The sequence below is a fragment of the Nipponia nippon genome, unplaced genomic scaffold, assembly GCF_047370975.1.
Source record: "Nipponia nippon isolate SJK-2023a ecotype South Korea unplaced genomic scaffold, ASM4737097v1 scaffold_3, whole genome shotgun sequence".
Classification (NCBI taxonomy): Eukaryota; Metazoa; Chordata; class Aves; order Pelecaniformes; family Threskiornithidae; genus Nipponia; species Nipponia nippon.
The window spans coordinates 102953697-102963081 of record NW_028262347.1 but is presented as its reverse complement, the minus strand read 5'-3'; positions in this window follow the sequence as shown (position 1 = coordinate 102963081).

The window sequence follows — 9385 nt, the reverse complement described above, 5'->3', positions numbered from 1 at the left end:
CTTTCAGTGAAGAAATTTTTTCTAATATCCAACCTAAACCTGCCCTGGTACAACCTGAGGCCATTTCCTCTTGTCCTATCACTCATTACTTGAGAGAAGAGACCGACACCCACCTTGCTACAACCTCCTTTCAAGTAGTTGTAGAGAGTGATAAGGTCTCCCCTCAGCCTCCTCTTCTCCAGGCTAAACAACCCCAGTTCCCTCAGCCGCTCCTCATAAGACTTGTGCTCTAGACCCTTCACCAGCTTTGTTGCTCTTCATCCCACAGAGCTGTGTGTACCCTGGCTAAAACTCTTACAGCTAGGTGAGACAGCATCTACTTTTTGCTTGCTGATCAGGCTGCATAAAGCAAAGAGGTCCACTGTAAGCAAGTGAGTTGTATAAGAGCAACGTAAGCAGACATCGAGGAGTGATGCCAGATACTCATCTCCTTGCAAAACTCAGTGAATGCTCACCAACCGTATGCACTGACACATGCTTGAATTCTCAAGCAGTAAAAAGCCCTGTCTTAGCCATTTTATCTTCAACCTGCAGTTCCAAGGACAGGGTGAAATAAGCCTGCCCTTTCAATTCTTAGTCAGATACATGACAGTTTTGCCTGTTCAAGATCCCATGAGGCTCAGAAATAGCAGAGTGCAGGAAGTGGCAACAAATCCTATTCATGAACCAGGTTTAGTACAGGAAGGGACAATGCCTTTTGTTTGCTCAATGATTTTTCACTGATAACCTGTAAAAAATCTCCCTAAAGCTAAAGTTAGAAGGGATTTGAGCTGCCTAGTTACTTGGCAATGTAAGACCTTTCCAGTAAGTCTTCAACCACTAACCCTTCCCCACGACCTGAAATGAATAACTGCTTCAGCATGATATCTGTATCTTCACAGTTCTGCAAAGGCTAGGAAAGATGTAGTGAAGTCATAAAATCTTGAAATGTTACTATTTTTTTCAGTTGTCTTTTGCTAGTCCCTAAGAGCAGAATTTGTCAGGAAGCTGGAGTGCTTGTAGAGGGACTCCACTGTCCATGATCCCACAGCTCTCACCAACTAGCCCAACTCATAATCTGTACTCTGTGAGCTTCCAAGCTATGGCAATACAGGTATAAAATACCAGCATTTCTGACTGAAGAGCTTTTTAAAGTTTTTAATTTTCTGCACTGTGTAAGTCTTTTCAGCATTATGAAGTAAGAAAGAGCAATAGGCCTACAGAAACCCAACATGCTCGCAAACAGGTTGCTTGGCTTCTGTAGTGTTCACAGAACTCCTGGTAGAAAATGTGCTAGTTGAAGAAATACCCTAAAAGCAACACTTAAAACAAGCAAAATTTGAAAAATTAAATGAAAAACTGCTTAACTTAGGATGGGCTAACATGAAATAGATTAACTTATGTTTGCACAGTACAAAGACCAACAATTATTTGATTTTTTAAAATAAGCAGATGCTAATATACACATGCAACGTACACCAATATGGTAACTGGATATGACACAATCCATTTCTTTTGTTCTTGTATGTTTTTTAAACTGTCAGAATGTAGGCAGCCTAAATCATCATACCTGAGGGGGAGAGAGAAGCCACAAAGAAAGGTGCTGCAAACAGGCAGGATATGACAGATGAAGGCATCAGTAAGGATTCTGATCAAAACAGAGTTATGGTCAACTAGTGAGCTTCAGCATAGGCAGGCTGGTATGTGGGTGGACTGCAGGGCGAAGGGATACCGGGAATTCCATAACGATTGGCATTTCTGATTAATGCATAGTGAGAACTGGCACTCTATATTATGTTGCTGGCACTTGGTCTCACACAAGGCCACAGACTTTGAAAGCCCCTGTTACTAATTGCTTTGCCTATATTATCCCCTTTCCTCATTTCTTTAGAAGTGTTTCAACATATTTCTAGTGCAAAGCCCTGTATTTAGAACCTCATTTTTCATGGACCATTTCCTTCTCCTCCCCTTTGCTTGACTAAGTGACCCAGCCCTTCCTCTAGCTTTCTCTCCTGATGTAGCATCCAGGCTTCCTCACTTCCTTCATGATCAAGTGGAAAATTTTGTTTTGGAGGGTGAAGGGAAGATAAAGGAAGGGGAAGGAGAGAAACCAGGGTTAATTGGTGTGCTGCGCATGATCAGAGCGTTCTTTATATAACACCAAGAGAACTTCTTGATCACGTTTCACAGTGAAATCTTGCCACTGTTCCTCACATTGAGTAATATCCTATTCCTCACTCTGATGGAATTATTTACTCCTTTAAGAACAAAGGGGCTTGGACCTGCAAGTCTAGTTCCAGCAGGTGCTCAAAGTTGGTACTATTGTGCCCAGGGAACTGCATTTTGCATGCTTATGTTCCTTTCTCTGCTGTGGAAGCTACTGCATCACCCTTGTTGAACCACATCTTCTTGCTAAGATGATACATCTAATGTTTAAACACATTCTCAACATTAATGGAGGTACTCACATGTTGACAAATTCCACATACATCCACCTGCTAAATGAGCTACCTAACGTTTAATATGTTCCATAACTCCAGAAATAATTTAACCATTACATAAAGAATACAATGGTTAACTAAATGGTCCAAAACACATCTTCCTGCTACAAAATTTGAACCGTTTATATGTAGCTAGTAATGATTTTAACAATAATGCTAGCAGATCTAAAACAAGCGTTACCAAGAGTCCTACTAAAATTTCTCTAAAATTAAGTCAAATGCAGGTAGATATTATTTCATAATTACAAAAAATGAAAATCAGGAAAATGATAAAAAGATTTCTGTGAACAATTAAACATCGAAAATATTTACAATTCTAACCACTATGTCATCAACTACATGCAGGATCACAGCACCTACACTGCCTGTTGGACAACTTCGAATTTGAAGGTGTGATCTTTCACAGCAGCTTCTGGCATTACTTTGCAAATCTGGGTACCAAAATTTGCCGTCACAAACCTTCACATAAATTAGTGTGTGGACGAAAGACATTAGACATCTGTTTTGAGATTTTATTTTTCTTGAATTGTAAAGTTGGGATTTTTTTTTTCTAAATAACAATGGGATTTAAAAAAAAAAAAAAAAAAAAACAGAAAACCTATTGAGTACAGAACAATTCTGTACTGGACATGTGAAAGCCAGTAGGAAAGATCACATGTGCAGAGCATCTTCAGTTTAAACTTTGCTGAGGTTTGTTCAATTCCTATCTATAAATTAAGACTTTGTTTAGAAAAGGCTGTTCTGAGTCATTGTGCACATCTACTGGGTCACGAGTCCTGAGAGGAAATGTACTGCAAATGCCTCAGTGTATCCCTTCAGCTGCAAAAGTGAACCAGCTGAAAAAGCTCACGTTATAGTGATGGTGTCTCCCTGAAAGACAGTCTCCAAGTGGGATAAGTCATGGGATTGCAAAACTGCAGGTGCAAAGCCTGGCACTTCCAGCCATGCCCACAGAAAGACAGACTGCATGTCTGAGCTGTGGCACTCATCCTTCCAACATGCCTAGAGGACGGTGACCAGCTAAGTGCAGGAAAAAGGTACCAGCTTAGAGGAAAGGAGAAGAATAATTCTCCCAATGAAGTATGTGGGGGAAAGTTGTAATTATCCCTGTCTGGAATCTGGGATGTTGCGGTTAATATCCCTGTTCTCGTCAATAGTTCGATGAATTTCCCAGTGGCCACAAACAGTCAGAACTTTAGTTTTATATTCCACACTCTAGAAACACATTCGGACACTGGCTCAACACTGACTCAGTGGGCAAGGTGCCGTCTACTGAATCACAAATACCACTTCCTGCAGGACTGTTTCTGCCTGTAGTATTTCGAAGGAGTGCTTGGCTGGTTAGCTGAGAATCAGCCTCACAACTTAAGACAACAAAGTTGCAGAACATAAGCAGTTTGTGTAGCGTTTGAACAAAATACACTATTCCATCCCACAGACTTCGAATGAGGTTATTCAAATGCAGTAGCATTCCATATGTGTTGTATGATATTCATTTTTCTTAGGAAGATAAATGAAGTTTTTTCAAATGAAAAAGCAGAAAGCAGGTCTATCTTTATGCTTCCCTTGCTTTGTGTCCTTCTTCAATGGTACTGCAAAATACTTCATTATAACAGAACGGATATCTTATTGAATAGGATGATTTTCCCTTGTCAGGAAGTCAAGATAGCTAAAACTTTCTCAGAGAGTTGGATTTCCATATCTTAGGCTGTACAACACTTTTAGAAACAGATAAAAACAAACCAAGCAACTCTTAGATCACTGTAATATTACACATTTCAAAAACAAATAAAGTACTAGTGGGGGAATTTTACATGGTACTATTATCAGAAATTACACATATAATATCATGTGCACATATTGCACGTGACCGTCCCAGCTCATAAATTCATTGCTAAGTCTCTGGTCAATAATGCTGGTGAATGTACTTGTCCTTATGACATGCAAAAGAAAGACAGCAGTCTCTTCCTCTTGGTGATAGACTGTTGGCTGCAAGTAGTTAAATGGTTAATTCCTAGTGAGGATCAGTGAGTTTATCATGAGGTCATGCTTGCATGCCAGCACTAACCACTTCAGCTGTACATGGGACAGCAGAGCTGTTTCTGCAACCCAGCCAAGCCTAGGCACTCTCCTACAGTTTTGTGACTCTCCTGCTATGATTTCCATTAGCAAAAGTTTTGGCAAGTTGTGCTTATAAAAATGTTTGTCAAGTACTAGGAATATGCATGAAATAAAGCTGTATCAGAAGTAATGAATGCTTCTGTTTACATTTCTTACTGTTAGCTCAGCTGTAACTATTCTCATTTGAGAGCTTATTTAAAATACATTTGACTACTTACACGCCTGCCAAAGAAGCCAATATTTCACATCAAGTATCTGCTTTAATTGGTAGTAAGCAGTAAGTCACTTTTCATTCTGAGAGTGACCAAAGATTTAATTAGTCTACAGACTCAAGTAACCAGGTTTCTGGAGAAGAATGCCCAAAAGGACAGTAGTAGTATGAGAAAACAACAGTATAAGCCTAGCCTTGAACTGCTAACACATTCAAATTTCCTTCCTAAGGTTTGTGCACAAGGCACTGGGACATTATTTTGCTGATAGAGTAACAGCACTGACCTCTCATCCTATGCCTGAATGATGAAGACAAGAACCACTGGGAAACTTGAAAATTCAAATCCGAAATTCTCAGATGACATAAGCGGGGGCTGCATATGTGCCAGGCACTAAGATCTGAACCAAATCTTTTGCACTGGGTATCATTTTTAGCTTATACAGGCAGCTCAAATAGATCCACAGCATTCAGAATATTCCTATACATCCAAAACTTCAGCTTCTAAGTACATTATTGTGGAATTTCCCATAGCCGCAATGTTGCTGTATAGGAATCTTAAGAAACCAACAGGATGCCGCAGATGATTGACCTGCTGTGGAATACAGGTTTCAGGAGAGATGAGATGGCAATAGTACTATACAAGAACTCATGAGTTCACCGTTTCCTTTGGTCGTTGCACAAGATCTACCATTCTGAGGCTTTGGGATAGAGTATCAGATAAGGACACACTCCTATTGTTAATCACCTGCTTATAAGCAGTGCTTATAAGCAATAAACACTTATTTTGTCAAGAAGTAAAACGAAAATATGATGTTGACTTCCAGCCGCTAAGCTTTCTGGCTCCTTCTCTTCCTAGAAAGACTTCTTTAAAAGAAGCATTACTATTGCTTTGAAAGGTAAATCTCATGTCAGGGTTCAGAGAACTACCTGTCACATCAAAGGTGCCTCAGAGCTCCTGATGAGTCACAGCTCCTGGGACTCTACTGGCTCTAACAGCATTGGTCTGTCTAACATCAGAAGAAATCCTCTCATAACATAAAAGTCAAAACAGGTATTCAGGTATCTATTCTTAGTTTCACTTTTATTAAATTGCTGGAAAATTTCCATGTCATTTATTGATAACCAAACCATAGTTTATAATATTTCTTTTGCCTTTCAAAGTGTCTGTAGATATGTATTACTCAGAGCTTTTTTTTTTTTATATATAGTTTTTTGAGGATACTTAAGGCCAAGTTTGCCTGTGTGGCTAGTCTGAAGCTACACAAACTGTTTCAAGTTATAATACTTGATATATATGCTCACACAGACTTGAATGTCACATGCTCAAACTGTGGTTTCCTTATGTTCCTTAAATGATTTTGTCTTTCCTCTTTTTCTGCATTTTCTCACTCATTTTTGAGGAATCAGTCTTCTCAGTATATATCATAGCTAGGGAAAAAATGTCAAACATGCCTATAGAAGGCAATGTGGAGAAACACAGAGGTCCAAGTATGCCAAATTATCTAGCTCCAGAACTGAGAGCTGTGAAACCATAACTGTGCGGCACTGTCATTTTAATGAACCTCACTTTCCGGAATTATCTCATGTTAATGTAGTGACATGCTTTGAGGATCTGAGGCACTGAATACTATTGTGGAATCACCTACTAGTATATCACCAGACTGTCAAAGACAAGATAAATTCCTTTTTCGATATGAATCACACAGTGGGAAGAAAGGCAGGCAGAGGAATAGCATTAATCACCTAAAACTATCTGAAGCAAGCAAGTGACCTAGCAGCCTACATTGCCTTTATTGGAATTTAGCTTGAAAATCAGCTAATTTCTACACGTATCAAATTCAGGCATGGAAATATTAAAAGAAAAAAAAAAAAAAGGGGTCTTGGCTTGGTTCAGAAGGTAGATATTTGATGTCCTTATGTCCCATGAGAGTACCCCTAAAAACATTTAACATGTCCTATGGTATACGAGCTCATGCTTTTATAAAACCATTGCACAACAGACATTCAGTGCCTGCACTAGAAACACCTTTTCCCCCCTTAAGATTCATATCAAGTTATCTTCTAAGAGCAGGAGCTTGACAAAAGAGGCAACAGTAGCAGCACCCACTTTTTGCAGTTACCCAGAGAGGAAAAATTGGGATTCCAGGCTCTTCTCAGCCTAAGGCATGAATTTCTAGCTTTTACAGTGAAGAGCGTGGACTAAGGTAGGAGTCATTCTCCACCTTTTCCTGATGAGAAGGAGGCCCTGCAGAGAGACAAATGGGAGATCTATGAGGCCCAAGAGACAATGAGTAACTAGGTAGCTTTCCAGGAAAAGCTGTTCCATGGGGATATATGTTCTACAGTCGGCTTTTGGTATAATTTTGTGGATATATGAAAACAGTAATGAGCTATTATGGGCCAAATACTGATCCCTGTTACACCAGTATAAACATGCTATGGAATAACTGAGCTTATAGATGTGTATTTCAGAAGAGGGTTTGTGTCTCTGATTTAGTAGGTATTTTGGTACCCAGACCTATTCCATTGAAATGAACAGAAGACAAGGATCTCCCTAAGCTAGTTTTCTTTTCTTTTAAATAATACTCAGTGCAGCATAAGGTAGTTTTAAGTAATATTCAGTGCAGCATCATACAGTAGCCTAGGATTTGTCCTGATGTTCCTTAGTCCCACTGAGTAATGCTTATTCATAGAAGCAGTTCCATACAATGAATTGTATTACACAGACTATATTAGAAATTTCCGTTTATCTCAGGGGAATTCACATAGGCTGGCAAAAGCTTTCCTAATGGACTACAACATGAATGTTCATCACCAGATGCTGGGAGGGAATATCCAATTCTTTCCTATAGTCTGTCTTACCTTAACAATATCCCACTCTTTACACTACTTGCAACTACTTCATACATTGATCACTTCAGAGCTCACCAAATAAAAACTGAACAGTGGAGTTTCTCCTCCAACTCCTGTTTAGAACTGTTCAGAAGCAGAGCTCTGTCCTCGTTCTCCTGGGCTTGGGAGCTCCCTTTCCACATCACTGGCCACATTCCACAGCTCTCTCCTTCACCGCCTCTCTTCATACTCTTCTAACTCAACACTTCTTGCCTTGAAATGGCTCTCTTTTGGTTCCCTTTTTTTCTTCATTTTATATCTCACTTGGAAACACAAACTAATTAGCCATCTCTATGCAGGTGATGTTACACCTCCACTGTAAACCTCCCTCACTCTGTCAAAGAGTAAATCTGCACATCTGTCTGGCATCACCTTTTGTAAGGCCTTTCATAAGATCAAACTCAACTAAATTATAACAGAGCTCCATCTTTCCTGGTCCTTTTGGGTCCAAAAACACTGTCCTCCACCTTCTTTCTCTATCATTGAAAGCAATGCAACGTCTCTGCCTGCCAGAAGCCTTGACAAATGCAATTCCACTTCTCTTGTCTGCAGTCAGAAAAGCTCCTGCAAAGGCTTCTCTTATGGAATTCTCTCTGATCAAGTCATCCTCTATCATCTGCCTGTTCTTCACTGAGTCAACCATCTGTAATTTGTTTTCACTCTTGGAGCACCTCATGACCTATGCCCTCTAGGCCTATCCTCTCACATTCATCCCTTGGATGCTGACTCCTCCTGAATAACCTGGGTGGCCAACCTCCACTGTCCACTTACTAACTTTTCTGATATTAAGTCCAGGGAGAAGTGGCTTTTAACCTTTTCCAGCACAACCTTCATTTGCTACTGTGTTCTCCTTCCATTTCTGACAACTGCTTACTTAATAACACTTCTTTCTTACCCTTCTCCTGGCTAAACCACAGCAGTTTCTGAAAGGCAAATGACACTTAACACTGCCTCTTCCCCTGCCCTGCCCCTCTGCCACCTTCCACCCTGCCTTTCTGATCATGACTACAACAGTACCACCACACAGCCCAAGATGCTGAGCCTTAGAGATTTATTAGCATGGACTCTGCTCTACACCTTGCCTTCTCCATCTCCCCTGTAAATGCCTGCTTCACTCACTGCTTGGTCCGAAGAGACAAGTGAGCATACTCCTGACTCCTCTTGGTGAACAAAGGGAAGAGGCACTCCAAAGCTGTTTCAAGTCCCAATGAGGGAGGCTTTGGTATATCTCAATTTGAGATATTTGCTCAAAAACCACATACATTTTAGAAGAAATAAACCATTGTCATTTCCAACAGTTCTAACCAAAATCACAGAATGGCACAAGTTGTCATCAGTATTGCCAAGAAAAAGCCATGGAGACAGAGGACAGAAAGTAAGTATTTCTGTTTTCTGGCAGGAATACCCTTGGTTATGGTACTGATGATCGGTCACTATATGCCAGAACCTCCCTCTGGAAGACTTTGCACAGGGATGATAAAAAGGCCTATTTTGCAAACAAAAAGTGTTTTTAAAAGTTTTTTTTTTTTTCTGTTGTGCTTATCATATATGAGAAGGCTCTGTAATCGGTCTTTTTTTCTTTTTTTTTTTTTGTCCTCTTTGTCCATCAATAAAAGCTGTGACTGCCATAGACAGGATAGGTGTCCTTGCAGGACAGCAAGCACAACTTTCTTTAGAGATG